General features: G+C 45.2%; 1 pseudogene; it reads right to left on the minus strand.

Moving 5' to 3' along the window:
• Positions 1 to 3,115: 3,115 nt before the first annotated feature.
• On the minus strand, positions 3,116 to 5,440 carry LOC146829834 (28S ribosomal RNA; annotated as a pseudogene).
• Positions 5,441 to 20,405: the final 14,965 nt, after the last annotated feature.

Below are 20,405 nucleotides of genomic sequence, written 5' to 3' on the forward strand. Positions count from 1 at the left end.
GGCTCCACGGCACTGCAGTATCGTTGTGGTTTAGGGGGATTCTGACTTAGAGGCATTCAGTCATAATCCCACAGATGGTAGCTTCGCCCCATTGGCCCCTCAGACAAGCACATACACAAAATGTCTGAACCTGCCGTTCAACACATCATCAGTAGGGTAAAACTAACCTGTCTCACCACGGTCTAAACCAGTGGCGGCTGGTGACATTTTAAAGGGGTGAGGCGTAGAAGATTGTGATGAGTGACCTGTGGGGAGTGAGCATGGTGCTCGAGCCTGACCATCATAAGTGGGGTTTGAGGTGGGGGGATGTTCTCCCCTCAGGAAAATTTAGTGAGCAAACGGTGCATTTTCAAGCAAATCTGAGAAAACAAGAAGGTTAATATTGCAATTGTGAAAGTTTAGTTATAACATCAATAAATACATTTTGAAAGATAATGATGTAGGTAGCTGCCTATTTTGTATAATCAAATAATTTGTAAGTCACTTTAGGTGAAAATGGATCCTTTGAAGAGGTTCCCTAGCTTTAATATTAGCACATAATCAAACTCAATGCTAGGCACCTGGTATTGTTATTCACTATGAAATGAGTGGATTTTGTAATGTGACAATTATGCTGGGGTACAGGGCGTGTGTAAGGAAATACTGTAGGATGTAAACACATTTCTAACTCAATAAAAGGTAAATACCTGCAATTAAACTCTAGTGGATCTAAAACTAGAGTGGTCATTTTTTAAATTAACAAGCACAGGATGAGCTGCACAGTGATTTAACACCGCGCCATGTGTTCTGGTGCTCATGTAAAGCACTCCATATACCTATGAGTCAAGTTTGTGCTATATAAAACTGCAAAATAAAGAAAAATGTGTTACTGCAATATGAAAGCCTAGGGCTTTAGAAATTAATACTAATTAATACATCATGACATGCAACAGTCACTACCACTCATTCCTGTCCCACAAAAATAACATTTAAAACAAGTTTAAAAAAAAGATATTCTATAACATCTTGCAAGTAAGAAGCCACTGCTGCATCTTATAGTGGTAATGTATAAATTATAAAGAATAGATAACAATGTATTGTGTTGCTGTGCACTGCAGATCAAGCTGCACAGTGCATCTGCGAACTCCCTGGGCTGCTCACAAGGCTAGCATCAAAGGCAAGGCTGGGGCCTGCTGGGAGATTCCTTCCCAAAAGTTTACAGTACACTCTGAGGCCATGGATGCGTCTTTCCATTGTCAATCTGCTCTGCTACCAGGCCCCTTGATCATGCCCTGACAAATTCCTTAAATGTATTGCTTGCATTTGGGAGGGGCTGAAAAGGCTGCTTTCCCCAAACCACCAGCCATTTGTCAAGCCATTTACACTAGGCTCAGGACGGGCTGGAAACTACTTTGGATTCCATGCGTTTTGGGAGTGAAGCAAACAAGGTCTCCAGGGGCCTGGGCATATGATAGTATTGTTAACATGTGTTCCCATATTAGCAGCACGGAATAGCTTAGGTAATGACATGGATGGCCTGACCCACCGTTGCTCTGCAATCAGTAGGTTAGGCATTGTAATGTAAACACCTCAGGACATCACTATTTTATCTTAAACACAGAATATTAGCGTGAGGGTAACGTGGAACAAAATCATCTTAACTGAGATAGCATGCCAAGGGCGACACTGATTGCGAACCCAGGGCGAGGCAAACTAACAACACATAAACACAAAACTACTCATCAGTCAACAATGACCTGAGCAATAGTAATAAACACAGAATCAACAAGTCAACTAACTGAACTTATTTGCGAGTTATATTACCTTATCTATGGTTGTTATACTCGGACTCCAGGTGCTGCTGCCTTGAGGCCGGTCCATATATGCCAGAGGGAGAGAGGTGACGAGGTCAGAAGGAAAATAACACCTCTCTTTAACTCTACCGTTTCGCTTCCTGGTGTGTGGCATGAGTGCTGTGACTGACACTGCCTCTGATAGCTCAGTTTATTGCTACATATTGTAGAGACAGGCTAAGTTATTTAACATGATTGAACACTGCCATCCATCGCTAGATGTGCTTGCCCCCCTCCCTCGATCACCCTTGGCCGATCCCTCCCCAGGCCGATCACTCCCTGCTGTGTATATACAGCATCTGGCATTTCCTGCAGTCAGGCGGTGGAGAGTTTAGAGCTGGCGCGGATTTGAAGTCGAGAACCACTGCTCAGCATTAGTGCAGTGAAGGGTCTTCAGTCTCAGTCAGTACACAAACCAGGCCTATCTCGGAAGAGGTCCCATGTTAAAAACATTCCTCTAAATATGAAACTAATGGGCCACTTATTTTAATTTATCTGTTTGGTCGAGAAAGTCCAAATTTCTTCATGTCCAGCAGCAAAAGAGAAGTGTTGCTTGCAATGCAGCCGCAGCAGCACGCACTTTCACGTAAAAAGCTGCATTTAAACGTCCGAAGAGGTCAGCGTTAAATATCTTTCAAAAGTGATCTTTTTAGCTCATGTTTACAGAAGGGAGTCACGGGGAAGCGTTCCCAAGACGTAGAAGTTATTAGCAGAAGGCTTGGCTGGCAGCGGTGGCCGTCATGCTCGCGGGGGACGGGGGGGGGGGTCAAGGTTGGGAAATAAAAAATAAAAACAAAGCGTACCTTACTACCGGGAGTGCCGGCCGGGTACCGCGCCGCCTCTGCCCCTGGCCAGTCACGGTAGTGCAGCGGCAGCAGGGTCCGCGTGTTCCTGCTTCCGGAACAGGAAGCAGCCTGCAGGTAGCTTCTCTCCCCTACCGAAGCCAATCACAACGCTGCAAGGGCAGCGTTGTGATTGGGGAGGCACATCGGAGAGCGCCCCAGTCGGGCCATTTTCTCTATGTAGGCCGCATGTAGCAGCCTACATAGAGAAAAGGGGGGAGTGCGCATGACTGCTTTGTTCGGCCCTGGGGCCGACCAAACAGTCAGTACCCACAACAGTGGGTTAGCCACTCCCCCCCTGTCCGCGAGCAGCACCGCCCACCCGCCCGCCCCCAATCAGGCACAGAGGCGCTTCTGCATTCGCGCACTGCGAGAAGATAGAAACATAAACTGTAGTTTTACCATTTATGTTTCTGCCTTCTCGCACTGCAAGAAAGCAGTGGGGCGACGCCCCCACGCACCAATGGGGGAGCCACCACTGGTCTAAACCCAGCTCACGTTCTCCATTAGTGGGTGAACAATCCAACACTTGGTGAATTCTGCTTCACAATGATAGGAAGAACCGTCATCGAAGGATCAAAAAGCAACGTTGATATGAAAGCTTGGTCTCCACAATTCAATTATCCCTGCGGTAATTTTTCAGACACCTCCTGCTTGAAACCCAAAAAGTCAGAAGGATTGTGAGGCCTCGCTTTCACAGTCTGTATTCATACTGAAAACTGAGATCAAATGAGCTTTTGCCCTTCTGCTCCTTGGGAGGTTTCTGTCCTCCCAGAGCTTGCCTCAGGACACCTGTGTTATCATTTGACAGGTGTACCGTCCCAGTCAAACTCCCCACCTGCCACTGTCCCCTTAGCGGGTCGCGCCCAGCGGGGGCCGGGTGCTTTTAAGCCAGAAGCAAGAGCCCCACGAGGCTCGCCCTCTCGCCTCACCAGGTAAGTGAAAAAAAAATAAGAGTAGTGGTATTTCACCGGTGGCCCGAGTGCCTCCCACTTATCCTAAACCTCTAATGTCTCTTAACAATGCCAGACTAGAGTCAAGCTCAATGGGTACCTCTTTGTCCGCTGATTCTGCCACGCAAGGTCCGTGGTTTTGATACATAGTGGGTAGGGACAGTGGGAATCTTGTTTATCCATTCATGCACATCACTAATTAGATGACGAGGCATTTGGCTATTTCTGTACCACCTCACGGTGGCTCATTCTGTGTTATTATGCTCCCCATCAGTATAAAATCAGTTTTGCTTCCAACAATACAACATTTGTTCGCTCCAGACTACAGCAACACTGAACGCTGTCCTCACTGGAACTGGGATCACGTATCGGCTAGAGATAGTACACCCTATAGGACTATTCCAACAATTTCACATTTTCTACAAACACTCCTGAGAAATTAAAGTATGATTAACAGGACATCAATAATCAATGTGTGGTATGTGGTGATTATGTGTATGTAATTATTTGAGACCTATTCATTATTCAAGACTTTTCAATAAAATTCACATACATACTAAATCTTGTGTCAACTATGAACTATTATGTAACTGTATAACCACATTTAAATATTGATGAATCAACAGTTTAAAACAATATGATTTATAGGAGTGACATGTGTGCTGCAAGAAAGTGTACATCTCAGCATAATATATTGCATGCAATATTGGGGTATTCGGCTTCTTTGTCCCATTTTGAGCGATACGTTTTAAGATAGAAGCCTTTATGCTTGTTGGAGACATGTTTTCTCAGCTCTTTAAAAGTTCCCAATATGTCTCCACACAAGTCACATTTATACTTTTCGTTTGGGTATTTCCAATATGTGACTATTTTGTGTAGTCACTTTTCTTTGTTATTAATTCTTTGCTGACCTCGTACAAACTTGGTTGTAACAATGTCATTCTTGGCGGAGGATGCCACAAACTTAATGGTTTTGCTGAGGTCTACTGTTGTGTCTTCTTCTGCTATGGAGGGTGAACTAGGGCCTATATTGTGATCTGAATCATTGTTGCTTGTTGCATTGTTTGAAGCGTGTGCTGGTTTATCAAATTTGGTGAGTAGGTTAATGATTTCTGGAAAAGACAGCACCTCCTTACGCCATCTTAACGGGGTTTTTAATCTCCAGGAACTACCCCATCTGGAATTGTGTTTGTTTGCTTCGCCATTTCTCACTATCACTCTCGCTGCCATGATAGAACCTTGTTTGACCTGTCTCTATAGAGTTCTGTACGCAGAGTCTAGCACTATAGAGGCACTTACCATCAGGACCACTGGGAGGTAAAGGCCACTACAACTGAGAATAGGTTAGGAGAGTCATAGTTACTCTCGCTTAAGAGAGTCATTGTTATTCCCGCTGTTTACCCACGCTTCATTGAATTTCTTCACTTTGACTTTCAGAGCACTGGGCAGAAATCACATTGCGTCAACACCCGCCTCGGGCCTTCGCAATGCCTTGTTTTTATTAAACAGTCAGATTCCTCTGGTCTGCACCAGTTCAAAGTCAGCTGCTAGGCTCCAGCCGAGGCAGAACGCCAGCCCCGTGCCCCCGGGGAGGAGGCATGGAAGAGAGGTGACCTATAGCTGGGGCGATCCACAGGAATGGCCCAGCACACGTCCAGAGTCGCTGCTGCTCCGAAGGGAGGCTCCTCACCCAGCCGCGATGCGCGCCCAGCCAAACTTAGCGCACCAGCCCGACCAACCCAGCCCTTAGAGCCAATCCTTATTCCGAAGTTACAGATCTGACTTGCCGACTTCCCTTACCTACATTGTTCCAACATGCCAGAGGCTGTTCACCTTGGAGACCTGGTGCAGATATGGGTGCAGCCCGGCACGAGATTTATACCAAATCCCCCAGATTTTCTAGGACCAGCCAGAGCTTACTGGACGCTGCCACTCCGGGTTAGGGAATCTGAACCCGACTCCCATGCAGTACTTTCACACAGACCTACTGTTGTTTTTGCATTCTGTTCTTTCCAAGGTTCAAGCTAATCTAAAACCATTCAATAAGAACTGTTGGGCTTCAAAACCCGAAATTACTTATCGGAGAGACACAGGGTTAAATACACCCTGATATTCTAGTTAAGTAAGTGTGTCTTTAACGGATGCTTTCGTGTCATGTTTAATAGAAATTGGTTATTGAGGCTGCAGTTGAGGTGGATATCATATTGGAATAGCATGTTGTGGAGAATCCTTAACCCAACCATCTTGCGAAAATGATGGGAGGATCACATCCTCACCAAAAGGACAAGCAAGAACAAAGGCAGGAGGGCAAGTGACATCCGCCCAAAAAATGTCATTAGAAGTCAAATTGTCCTAAAAAGAAGCATTGATAATGCATTTATTATCACCCTTATTCTGAATGTCCAAATGATAAGGTTGATCAGGCTGCGCTACGTGGGTATCAGTTGTTTCAATTGTTACAAAGATGTCTGGCATACTACGGTGACTTCCGCCACCCTGTGGAGGAGAGTCACTGTCCGAGGGAAGGGTTCCTACTGTCTGTGGCATATTTCACAGTTAAGGAAGCAACTTTCTTGTTTTCTCGGATCCTGTCACTGTTTATATGATGATTCCTGAATGAATGAGAGGAACCAGTATCAGGACTCTGAAAATGCTTAGTGAAATAACACAAATGACATGAGAATTGGACTTCTGTTGTTCTTAGGAAAAAACAGACGACTATCCTTTTCACAAGGAGGTTTACCCAGATATTGCGCAGAGGGTCTGTTGCCCAAATTATTATGACCCAAAGAAGTATAACCTTCAGAAATAATAACAGGCAATTCACACTTGTGTTCAACTTCAGCCACGGTGGACAGTCACTGGTGAATAATTAAGGACACTGCCTCACCTTTAACATTAGAAATATTCATTTTGGAGACTACAGGAAAATGAGAGACTAGCTTCATCCCCAAATCCAGGACAGGATTTGCCCCATGTTCTTTCTGTACATGTTTGAGAATGTCTGAAAGAACACTCATTGAGAGGGTGCCATAACAGAGTGTCTACACTGTATCAAACACTGTCCCCCAGGTGTTGCAGTCGACCAAGAAGGGACCAGACCACAAGGCAAATATATGGTAAGGATCCTATGCTTTTCCAGTGGATCCACTATTAGACAACCTCAACTATTATAAATCATGCCATAACACGCTGGCAATTCTGAGACCACTCAACCACACCCAACACATTTTTTCGTAACCTTAACCATTGGCCATCAGACCATTACCTAGCCCCTCTATTGACACTCAGTACCCCCAGAGCAGCTCTTCTGGTGCTCACAGTCCCATGATTGACACCCCAACTATCAATCTAATCACTTTAAATAACTCTCATAGCCTCAAACCAGTACCTCTAGCTCTCATAAGCCCCTTGCCAGTTTACATACCATTCTCACTGGCCCTATAGGCCATCTTCTCTGCCAGTCATAAAATTCCATATCTCCCATCTGGCTGTTAAAGCCCCTAATACACCTTCAGGGTTTCTCAGGCATGTCTGCAAGCACTCGGATCAGTGTAGCCAGCCTTACTCCTGAGAACCCTCCTGTAAATAAATATTACACATTTTTTCATATCAGAGCTCATTGAACCCTCTCTGTCATCGTTAAAGTCCTTTAGCCATCAGACCATTATGTGTTTATCTTGTGTCAGCATTCAGAGAACCAATATTAGTGCACAGGCCCTTTCCTACCTCATCACATTTCATGATCACCTCCTCTGGCCCTCCAAGATATTCAGTTCTAGAACAAACTGGAGGGTCACTTCAGACCATCTAGGGCTGGTCCTCACAGTCCCTTGGATACCACTTGGCTAGCCCTTTATCAGCTATTCTAAAATGAGTATCCATTACTCTCTCTTGCTTCTTGACAAGCTTGAAATTGCAAGTTACCAAGTATTCACGTTTGTCAATTTCCATTTCCACTCTACTCCATGACTCCAGCCTTCCTGCCTCCTGTTAATCTGTGACTTATTTTTCAGCCTTCTCACACTACTAAATACCTTTAATTTCACTCACACAGACATAGACACTTATACTGGCTCTCATAGCTTTACAGTTACCTTCTGAAGTCCTCTTACTGCTTTTTGATTCTTTCTATTGGCTCTATCAGCCATCTGGTACCCAAAAGACAACTTTCAAATACTCTTTGCTGGCCTCAGATTGATTTAAAACTGTTGTCCGGCTTTAAAAACCCTTTATTCAATTTAAAATACCTCTGCTAGCTAAAAGCTTTAAAGATCACTGTACTAATCTTATCACCTAGAGCCCATTCTCTCACCTTCTAAAAACTTCTGCTACGGATGCATCTACACCACTCTTCAGTTTTCTCTTTGAGTTTCACAGACACAAACATGCTCAGGTCACCACTGATAAGGAAACACAAAGAGATGATGGCCGGATCGTTGAAACTTTTCAGACTCTCACTTGTTCAGACCCAGCTATTTGCAAATCAGTCGTGACCCTGTAGTTCAGGAGAACAGTCCAGCCCGAACTGCCAATCCAGGTCTTCGGTGGACCGGAAATAATCATCCTGGGTATGGGGTAACACCCCTCATCAGCCAGGCCAGCTTGAATTCAGTGGCAAAGTGAGCAAGGGACCCACGTCTGGGTATATTCTGCCAACTTAGGGCAAAAAAAGCAAACACAAGGAGATGATGAAAGTTCTGGGTGTTTGCAGATTATTAGCTTCAAACACTGAAGTCGAAGTGACTTATTTTTGCAATAAACGAGACAATAGCTCGCTTAAATCTAAATGTATAGACTTTATACCTATACTGGGCCAAGGGATGTTCCTAATGATATTGCTACATGCAGGACACACGGTCCTTTGACAACACTAATAATATTGGTTAAATCAATGTCAATGTAGACCCCGATATATGCGTGCACAATAATGGAAATACAAATAAATGCAATGTCAATGTACATCATAAAGATACGCGTGCATGAACATGTCATTACAATATTGATGTACAACATAAGCTATGCACACATAACAGTGTCAATATCAGTAAAAGCATTGTCAATGTACACTTTGACAAATGTACACAAAATAATGAGAATGTCGCTAAATATGCTATCAATTACCTCCATGTTTTATGTACACACCATAACAAACTTTAATCATTGCAGAGTCAGAGATACATGGTAAGACATGCCCTGTGACCCAAACCCAGGCCTATTGATTGATAGGTCACAGTTAAAGTTACAATTAAACCAAAGACAAACGTGCAATGTTGGAAAACCCTGATCGATTGCTTGGGATAGGTAGGTACACCACAAAGAGGTCTGAGGAAATTGGCCTCAATAAAACACATTTGGTAAAAGACACACATTCCCAAGATCCCACAAAGTTAGATTCCACATGAAGTCAGGTACACTCAGCCAATCAGGGCACAGCAAGCACCCCGCATGTAGTGATGGCATGTTACCCATGCAGGAGATCTGTATGCATACACACTAGTCCACACTAGCTCCCCATTATGTGGAGAGCCATGTGTGTACCCCTTATCGGATGGTTGAATTCATGATTTAGGACAATTTCTCCACTCAAAACTATATTTTAAGATGTTTGTGACTATTACTATTGGATCCGTAAACATTTTATATTACTGTTAATTAAAGATAAACGCTTTGTGCAAGTTAAACTTGCATTAATATACTTACAGATGCTGAATAATTCATGGGAATATTTTAGTATTGCTAGTTTCTTTGTTGCGGCTGTCAGGAAAAGGAAAAGAAGCCTTCTCCCACAATGTGATCAGAAAAAGGAGAGAGTTACCTAGGTAAGACCAAAAGGGACCGGGTCCTATCATACTAGTGAAAATCAAAAATTCCCTTCTGTGTCTTAGTATATTTCTAATGCAGCTATCTAAATTAGTTTACACTGAACCAATGAATCTAAAATTAATTGTTAATCATCGTCACAAAATGTAGTTCAATTTACCAATTATTTACTTGATTATTCACTTTATCGGCCAAAAATCAGCCTTTAAACACCATTAAATTAAAAACACATGTTATAAAAACAAAGCCTTTGCTGATATCAAAGCAAATATTAACTTGATATTTTTTGTTTAACATCCAGACATTTTTATTTCAGCAAATTCCTGCATATATCCATTCTACATCATAGAATATTTTATTACTCGTATGCTACAGTTTGCAAAAAACTATTGGCTCAACCCTTTACTTAATAAGCACTTCTTTGCATGACGTACAATGCTACAGTGTGTGTATTACATACAACTCTTTTAAAAACAATACTTTATTATTGTCCATATGTTTCCGACAATTATTGCTCTCTGGCCATTGCATTTAAAGAAACCAACTTGTTTCTAATTCGAAAAACACCTCTTTTTGTTTTTCAAGGTAGAGTCATATCCAAGCAACAACAGTGCTTTGTTTCTGAAACTGTTATCAGGTGTGGCTGGCCAGGTTCCAACTCACATCAAGTAACATTTGTTAAATGATACATTTGAACCACTATTCAGAAATTATGATGTGTAGAAACAGATAAAACACAACTTAAACCTGGTATCAATGCACTACGCATTCTGTTCAATGACATGATGCCACACAGAAGAGAGCATCCAAGGGGATTTCTACAATCAGCGTTACTGATATAACTTCATTTGTGTTTAAAAATATGTGGAAAGAAGGAAACTTCCATGAATATAAAAATTTAAATTGTGCATATTTTTGACAGTTGTAAAAATGAAATGTTGAAAAGGACAATAACATAATAGAATGTATTAACTAGGTGATAGGTGGTGTCTTACTGACTTTAAATGGTGCGTCTTCAACGTGCGTCCTCCCGATATTGGTCCTGGCAAGATATTCAATGCTCTTTGGACTCCGTACAGGTTATGGTACCAACTGAAACCTGAACTGAGCACCAAAGCTGTCACAGCGTGTTTAATCTCGCCTTCAGCCTCATCTGCAATCCTGTTTTATTCAGGTTTGAATTGGATACTGAACTGCAGACATGGACTCTCTGTAAGTCTTAAAGCTGAACAACAGACCTTATCTGAATGATATGACGGAGATGCTCCTATTGGCACTAAACACTGCAAATCTTTTACAACTGCTGCGGGGCTTGCATTTCTCTGTAGCCAAACTCATAGGAATCGAGAACATGCATCAATTATTACCAATATGTATTTTCTTTTGGTTAGCTGAATTGAGGGGACCAAGGTTGTCCAGGTAAATACCCAAAAGGGGATGTTTAAGGTCATTAAAGGAGTTGGCAAGGGTCTTTTGACAGAGGTAGTCTTAATCTGCTGACACAATGTCACACTATCTAACATAGTCCCTGGTAAGTTTATACAAACGAGGCCTCCATCAGCATTGCTGTAGCACGGCTATGACTCCATTGATTCCTGCATGTGCAGAGGCCAACACCTCATGGGCTTCTTTGATTTGTGGCCTGATTGATATCATAAGATATTAATGGGATGTATGTGTCTGTGGGTGGAGTAAACAATCCACTCAAATCTAAACCAGCCCTATAACTAATCTAGACAGACTACAGAATCGTTGTCTGATTTCCACTTTATTAGAAGTCTGCCATATTTTTGGTCTAGAAAGGACTGTTCCACAAAAATCTAAATGGAGAAAATATTTCCAGGAGGTTCATGTCTGGCTAAACCAAGCCGCAGATGTAGCTACCCTTTCTCTACACTCCCTTTCCAGCCACTCTCTTAATTCAATTACAGGGGAACCCATCTGTATGGGGGCGCTGGAAGTGGGGAGTGGGACTGACTCTTTTCCTCACTCTCTTTCTCCCTTTGAAGACGGTTTGGCTACCCAGCCCCCTTCTTGTGCTGGCATCTGCAGGCATCAGATTTCCTCCCACCAAATATCTCCTTTGTCCCAGCCCATACCACTGCACACCTCATTGGAGCAGCTTGACTTAGCCAGTCGAAGGGTGACCAATCAGAAGAGGCTGCTACAGGGCAGTTTTTAGGTAACTTTAAGGAAGCATTTTATAAAACTACTTTCCTGCAATAGTTATTAATAGTCAAACCTTTTACAAGTCTCCGGATTTATTGTAACTTTTTAGTTCACTCCTGTCAAAGGTTAGGCTTTATTACTGTTTATAGAGCTAATGTTCTACTATAGGGAAACATGACATGTGCTGTTTTTCTTTTATAATGTTCCTGCTTACTACTACAATGCACTCTATCCTTGGGGCACCTAGGGTAGACCTTAGTGGTAACAAATGTAAAAATAAGGTCGTTTAGGGCTTTGAAAGTGCTTTGAATTCCAAAGTCAAATTTGGACAGTTTTTTATCTTAAAAGCAGCCTGCAAAGCAAGGCTACCTTTTAATGATAGCTGGTACTACAGTGCTGCATACTTAAGTGCATTAAATCCACGGGGCTTCTAAACCTATATACACTACTATAAACTAAGGCTTACAGGTAAGTTGTCAGTATCAATTATGATTACACCTAAATACCATATACCTTTTGAACAGTGCACTGGCCATGGGCCTGGTTAGCAGGGAACAGGGCACAATCAGAGTCACTAACCACCACTATCAGTAAAAAAAACAATGGGGTGATCATGGCAAAAAAAGATGACTTTATCATACAGAACCTCTAACGAAAGACGAATAGAGCAAATAACTTACATCCTGGTAGTTCTCATAAGCGAAGTGGAAAAACTAGGGGGGGGAGTGAACACTGGTCTGTGGTTAACTTGGAGTATGGAGTTCATCAAAGCCTACCCACCTTGCAGAGGGGCAGAGTTTACTGTCGCACTCACTGAGAGTGGCTTGCCAGTTGCCACTCACCCCTACTTGATTTCACCTAGCTGCGCTCCATCTGTGCAGCTGCTGGCAGTGAGGAGCTGTGTTCCAGGAAGAGGGTCAGCACTTCCTGTCTGGGAGGTGAAAGTGTTGCTCAAGTCTGCAGCTGCTGCTGTCCTAGGTAGTGCTTGGACGTCACCACTCCTTCAGAGACCTCACCATGACCTAAGCTCCACTGGCTGGATCACACTCGTGCAGGACATGGCGTGAGCATGACACAGTGAACCTACGAGCCTGCACCACACTGACCTTTGGCAGCAAGTCCTGAATGAACAACATGGCAGCCTCACTGCACGCGGGACACACAACCAGTTGGATTGCCTCATCCATACCCCATTTGTGCCTGTTAGCAGGGTTCAACTTCATTCATGGATGGGAAGGGAGGGTATATTGGGGCTGAGGTATCCAGCCAGGGTGTCCTACAACCAGCTCTGTGCACCCCCCATTTGCAGGCAACATGTTCATGTGTTGGTGCATTATGGCAGGGGTAAATGCGTCAGAGGACTGCATGCTACACCATCCTGTTTTGAGACTGTCCAGGAACACCTGAAGTGAGTTTGGTGTGATCGACAAGATGCAATTTGTTTTTATTTTATGTGTTAAAGTACTTTAGTAGTGTGTGTGCACATTCTGCCAGCGCGCATAACTTCTCAGAATTCCACAGAGTTTTTATACACCTCCACAGAATTCCACACAGACCTACAAAAAGCTGGGCAAGTCCATCTGCATTGGCATAGTCAGTCCTAGGTCTGTGTTCCACTGTAAAGTCCATCAGCTATAGGTCAATGTGCCAACTCAAAAGTTTAGGATTATCCCCAGTCATCTGCATGACAGATCTGAGAGGTCTATGGTCAGTTTGAGCATGTAAGTGAGTACCAAACAGGTATGGACTCAGCCTATTTATGGACCAGAACACAGCAAAGGCTTCGTTCTCAATGGCACTCCATCTTTGTTTTCCCAGGAGGAGTCAACTGCTAATGAAGGCAGCTGGCTTATTAAGCCACTCTTCAATTACTTGTGCAAACAATCTCTTGTTCTGAAGCATCTGTCTGAACCACAAGTTCCTTTGTGTAGTCAGGGGCCAGTAACACAGGTGCTGAACACATAGTCTCCTTCATGGTATCAAATGCCTTCTGATACTCTGGAGTCCAAATGACTTTTTTGGGCTGCTTCTTTGAGTTAAGTTCTGTCAGGGGAGCCACAATGGTCCTATAATTCCAAACATATCTGCTGAGTTGTCCAGTCAGGTCAAGAAAGGTCCTGACCCCTGTGTCTGGGTCTTAGTGGCCTCCCAATGCAGGATGTTATGGATTTTGAACTGGATAGATTTCATATGGTCTACACTTACTAGATGAACCAAGTACGCCACTGAACCTTTCTCTATCTGGCACTTGATTGCCTTGATATTCAAGCTTGCCTGCTACAGGGCCTAAAACACTTGAGCATAGCCCCGTGTGGGTGGTCAGACCAAAATTTGATCTCCTTTTCGGTAACTAAGCCAAAGGAGATAAGCCCTCGAAGGGGACCGGCGATCTCATTTAGGAACTGGGCTCAGGTTAACCTTACGGAGTTTTGTGAGGTCCTAAGGAAATCCGTTCCAGATCCCATGGAGGATATTGACGGTTATGAGAAAATGTTTTTAACTGTCTGAAGGGGGCTAGTGACACCCACGCCTGTAGTCATAGCTCCAAGAAGACGAGAAGCCACAAGGCCAATACATGGTTCCCTGTAGATCTGAGAATGGCAAAACTCAACCTTCGACGAGCAGAAAGGAAATGGTGGTCGGAATACTCGCCAGCTCTGAGAACCAGATATCTCCAACAACTCAAAATGTATAAGTCACTCATAAGGCAAACCAAAGTAAGCTACTTCAAGAGTAAAATATTGAAGCCACCCAATAAATCCAAGGAGATTTTTAGGATTGCTAATGAACTATCTTATCTAGAGAGGGCAACACTAACTGTCACACCCTCACAGAATTTGTGCAACACTTTAAACGCCTATTTTTTTAAAAAGATTGCAGCAATAAAAAAGAGCATCCCTTTGGGCTCGTCCGCTTCCCACTTACTACCAGGTGACATGGACAGCCTTACGCTCTTGCATCTCCCTAACATTTCACAAGACAATCTTATGGAGTTAATGATTAAAGTCAAGTCAGGATCACCTAACAACATCTGCCCCCCTGAGGGTCCTTAGAGTGGTAGCATCCTCTTGCTGAGAAAGTCTCCTATAATTTCATAATTACTCTATCAACTGAGGCCTGGTTCCAAGATCTTTAAAAAAAACAGTTATCATACCCCTCCTGAAGAAAGCGAGAGCAGACCCCTCAGATATGAAGAACTTTCATCCAGTGTCTCTACTCCCGTATTTAGCTAAAATCTTGGAAACCCATGTTGCTTACCATCCCTGACCTTTCATAGAGAAGTTGGAGTTTCTGGCCCCGTGTCAGGCGGGGTTTCGACCAGCACACTCGACTGAAGCAGTGGTCACATCGGTGTTGGTCGAATTGCGAAGAGAAGTGGATAAGGGGAACACACAGTCGGCGGCCTTTGACACGGTGGACCACACTTTGCTGGCTGACCGTGTCAGGGCCACGGGGTTACGGGGCACAGCATTGAACTGGATGATATCATTACTGACGGATGGATTCCCATCAGTGAGACACTTCCCTTATTCCTCTAAAGAGGTTAAGTTGAGCTGTAGAGTCTCCCAGGGGGCTTCTCTTTCCCCCCACTTATTCAATATCTGTATTTAACCTATGGTCAGTTCCCTTAAGATGATGGGAGAGAACGTCTTCAACTACGCTGATGATATGCAACGGCTGTTTTCAATCAATGATAGCGATGCAGTTAGGCAGCACCGTGCTATTCATCCGGGCATGGTTGAATGACAACCACCTGAAAATAAACTTGGATAAATCTAAGATAGTCCTTACCAAGAATAGAACTGCCTGTTGGAACCCTGTGTGGTGGCCAAGTGAGATGGGTTCCCCTCCCACTTTGAAAAGAGCAGTACAAAGCTTGGGGGTGCTCATTGATGAGGACCTATCATGTGAACAGCAGGTCAGTGCAGTGACCTCGGCCTGATTCCTGCATTTGCATCAGATAAAAAAGATTAGTATATTCCTTACAAGGGAGATCCTGATCCAAATTATCTTGGCTTTGGTTATGTCCAGAAATGATTACACAAACTCTCTCTATCTGGACCTCCCGAAATCCCATTTGCATAAGCTTCAGTTAATCCAAAACCAGGCTGCAAGGCTGATACTTCAGCTGCCCAGAGGGGGCTCTATCACGCGGATGACAAAGGACCTCCACTGGGTGCCAGTGGTGCAAAGATGCAGATTTAAGGCATGCCGCACAGTGTGCAAGGCATTGCATTTGAGATGCTTGGGCTTCATGAAAGCTCGAATTGTAAAATATCGGCCGACAAGAGAAATGAGATCAAGCCACCAACGCTACCTGGTTACCCCCACCTATAAGAAACTCAGGATTTGAGGCTGCAGGTTCTGTGTCGTGGTTCCACGTGCTTGGAACACACTCCCCTTTGAGATTAGGCAGTCCTCTGTCTACACCAAATTTAGCCAACTCCTGAAGACTTGGTTGTTTATACAGGCTTACCAGTAGTAAGGGCTTATGACATCTCAGTACCTAGCACAAAGAGACCTCCCCGGTGACTGTGCGCTCTATAAATAGCCAATAACATAACATAACAGAACAGAACATGGACTGTCAGAGGGTTCAATTATCCCCAGCTCAATCACCTTAGCTACCTCAGGTCCAAAACCCACACAGACTGACCTGAGTAATACTCAGGCTTTGTGGCCTTTTGATCATCCCAAAGCTTCATGTACTTTTGCTCCTTGCTTTGTGCACTTAAGATCTCAGGCTTAGATTGTGGAGCCAGGACTTCTTTTCTGCGCCCCCGCTTTTGTCTTTCCCTTTTTGACTACTAGAAGGTGATTGTATGACTCTAACTGTGCCCTGGACTCTGCTGACCAGATCCAGTGCCTGTGCTTTGATTAGATGTACATGGCAATTAGGTATAACTACACTTGGTACTGACACCCTACCTGTACATCCCTAGTATATAGAAGGGCATGTAGGTCTGAAGGCCCAGTCGATTTAATGCACTCAAGTGTGCACTACTGTGGCACCTGCTGCTATTTTAAAACCCAGCCTTGCTTTGCTAGGCTGCTTTTAAACTTAAGTTATATGTACATTTGTCTTTTGAATTTTTAGGTAATTAAAAAGACTCAAACTTATTTACTATTACATATATGTAACCCCCATTGTCTCCTCTGAGTGCTATAACTCTAAGCAAGGTCCTTATAACATATGTTTTATATGCCCTGGTGCAGAAAAAAACAGACAATGTTGATGTTCCGTATTGTAGAAAATGATCTCCTTAGGCTAATATGGGAAAACTTTATCACAGTACAATTATTGACAGTGAACTAAAATATCATTCAAAGACTTAAAATGATAGAATAAATCCAACAATATGACACTATTAGATTTTCTATAACTATCAGGTTATAGAACTTTCTTTTCTGTGAGCCAAAATCCAGCCTTCCAGGAGCCTCTCATGATTGGCCAGCTGCTGCCAGGCAGAGCCAAGCTGTCTTAACCCCTTGAATGCCCATGATGAGCTGGACTCGTCATGGCACACAGTTCTCGTGTGCCCATGACGAGTCCAGCTCGTCATGAGGCATTCCCTGGGAAATCCCTCTGGTGCGGGCACCAGAGGGATTCCCTTTCATTCGAAATAGCCTCGGGAGCTGGGAAAGAGCTTCCCCAGCTGACGAGGCCCCCCCCTGCTTTCCGTGTAATGACGATCGACGCGCACGTCGCCCCGACATCATTACACTGAAACTGAAACTGAAATGAGCCAAGAGGCTCATTTCAGTTTTACTTTCTATGTGCTCAGGGGACTATCTGAGCTCCCTGAGCACGTAGAAAGACGGGAGAGGTATCGTTGGAAAGGGGAGAATCTCCCCTTTCCAATGGTACCCCTCCCCAGTGGGGCAATCCCTACGCAGGGATCCACCCACTAGACACCAGGGAGGGGGAGCGGCCCCTTGGGCAAGGGCCTTCGCTCCCCCTGATGACTTTGGCACCATTGAGTCTTTTTGCCCCACTTTTAGCCCACTAGACACCAGGGAATTAAAAAAAAAAGAAAAAATAGGGGTGGGGGCTGCCCAAAATGGGCAGGCCCATGCTCCCACCCCACCCCCCAATCATTACAGACGTTCTGCCTGCCTGGGGGGCAGATGGGGCATTAGCCCCTAATCTTCCCCTTCAGGGGGGAGCAGAAAGTCCACTAAACACCAGGGTTTTGTAGTTAGTTTTTTTTTTAGGGTGGGGGCTGCCCGAAATGAGCACGCCAATGCCCCCACCCACCCTCCACCATTACAGCCTTTCTGCCCCCCCTGGGGGGCAGATGGGGCATTGGCCCCCAATCTGCCCCCCGAGGGGGCAAAAAGCCCAGTAGACACCAGGGAATAAAAAAAAAAAATAGGGGTGGGGGCTGCCCAAAATGGCCTGGCCCATGCCCCCACCCCACCCCCCAATTATTACAGTCGTTATTACAGTCGTTCTGCCCCCCCGGGGGGCAGATGGGGCATTGACCCCTAATCTGCCCCTTTGGTGGGGCAGAAAGCCCACTAAACACCAGGGATTTGTTTTTAGTTTTTGTTTAGGGTGGGGACTGCCCGAAACGGACACGCCAATGCACCCACCCACCCACCATCATTACAGCCTTTCTACCCCCCGGGGGTATTGGCCCCTAATCTGCCCCTTCGGGGGGGCGGACAGCCCACTAGAAACCAGGGATTTTCTTAGAAAGTAAAAATAAGGGTGGGGGCTGCCCAAAACAGGCATGCCCATGCCCCCACCTCCCTGCAATCATTAGTCTTTCTGCCCCCTCTGGGGGGCAGATGGGGCATTGACCCCTAATCTGCCCCTTTGGGCAGGAAGAAAGCCCACTAAACACCGGGGATTTGTTTTTAGAAGGTTGTTTTTAGGTTGGAGGCTGCCCGAAACGGGCATGCCAATGCCCCCACCCACCCACCACCATTCCAGCCTTTCTGCCCCCCCCCGGGGCAGATGGGGCATTGGCCACTAATCTGCCCCTTCGGGGGGGCGGAAAGCCCACTTGACGCCAGGGATTTTTTTCACGCAGTTTTATTTAGGGTGATGGATCTTATTTAGGGTGGAGGCTACTCGAAATGGGCACGCCAATGCCCCCACCCCCGCCACCATACCAGCCTTTCTGCCCCCCCCAGAGGGGCAGAAAGCCCACTATCCACCAGGTATTTTGTTTGCGCAATTGTTTTTAGGATGTGCCCATGCCAATGCCCCCACCCTCCCCCCCACAAAAATGACAGTCTTTCTGCCCCCAAGGAGGCAGATGGGAGCTGTAGCCCCCAATCTGGATGCCCCTGGGGGGCGCAGAAAGCCCACTAGAAACCATGGATTTTTTTGTTTTATTAGTGTAGGGGTAGGGGTTCCCCGAATTGGGCATGACAATACCCCCACCCCCAGAGAAATTCCAGTCTTTCTGCCCCCCCGGGAGGGCGGATGGTGGCAGTGGCCCACTAGGCGCCAGCGAGTAAGCAGGCTTTTTTTATGAGTGGGGGTGGGGGCTGCCCAAAATGGTCATACTAATGCCCCCACCCCCACAAAAAATAGCCACAGTCTTTCTGCCCCTTTAGAGGCATATCGAGATGAAACCCCCTTCCCCGATTCCCCCCCAGGGTGGCAGAAAGCCCACTGGGCTCCGACTTTTTTTTAGCAATGTGCATACCTGTGGATTTTGGGCCCTAGCGCAGTTGGCACGTAGGTAATCCTAGCAAACCTGTACATTTTTGAAAACTAGACACCGAGGGTAATCCAGGATGGGGTGACTTGACTGGCTCTCACAAGGTTCTGTTATCCAGAATCCATTGCAAACCTAAAAATGTGTCCAAAGTAACACATTTTCCACACATTTCTGTGGTGGAAAGTTCTGGAATATGCGTGGGTCCACAAAATTCCACCCACCCAGCATTCCCCAAAGTCTTCCGAGAAAAATGGTACCTCACTTGCATGGGTAGGCCTAGTGCCCGCATCAGGCAAGGGCCCAAAACATATTGAGGAGACATCAAAATGACCTATCGCAAAACAACCTGGTTTTGCAAAGGGGGTCCCATGAGTTTTTGGCCCCGGGCTTGGCGGCCAACTATGGAAACATCCAAGTGACCACCCTTGAAAAACAAGGTTGTTTTGAGATAGGCAATTTTCATGTCGCCTCACTACGTTGTGGGCCCTTGCCTGTCGCGGGTACTTGGGCCTCCCACACGAGAGAGGCACCGTTTTTATCGGGAGACCCGTGGGAACGCTGGGTGGTAGGAAATTTGTGTCAGCCCGGTGATGCCACAACTTTCCCACACAAAAATGTGTGAAAAGGGAGAATTTCAGCTAAATTTGAGGTTTGCAGGGCATTCTGGGTAAGGAAACGTTGGGGGATCCACGCAAGCCATACCTCCCTGGAATCCCCCGGGTTTCTAGTTTTCAGAAATGTGTGGGTTTGGTAGGTTTCCCTAGGTGCCGGCAGAGCTAGGGTTAAAAAACTACAGCTAGGCACTTTGCCAAAAAAGGTTCATTTTTCACAGCGAATTTGAGGTTTGTCCACAATGCGTTTTGTGCCGTTTCCTGTCGCGGGCCCTAGGCTGACCCACGCAAGTGAGGTACCATTTTTCTCGGAAGACTTTGGGGAACACGGGGTGGGTGGAAATTTGTGGTTCCACGCAGATTCCAGAACTTTCCACCACAGAAATGTGAGGGGAAATGTGTTTTTTGGCAATTTTTTAGGTTTGCAATGGATTCTGGGTAACAGAACCTGGTGGGAGGCAGTCAAGTCACCCCATCCTGGATTCCCCTGGGTGTC

This window comes from Triturus cristatus, chromosome 5_2, assembly GCF_964204655.1.
Source record: "Triturus cristatus chromosome 5_2, aTriCri1.1, whole genome shotgun sequence".
NCBI classification, from domain to species: Eukaryota; Metazoa; Chordata; class Amphibia; order Caudata; family Salamandridae; genus Triturus; species Triturus cristatus.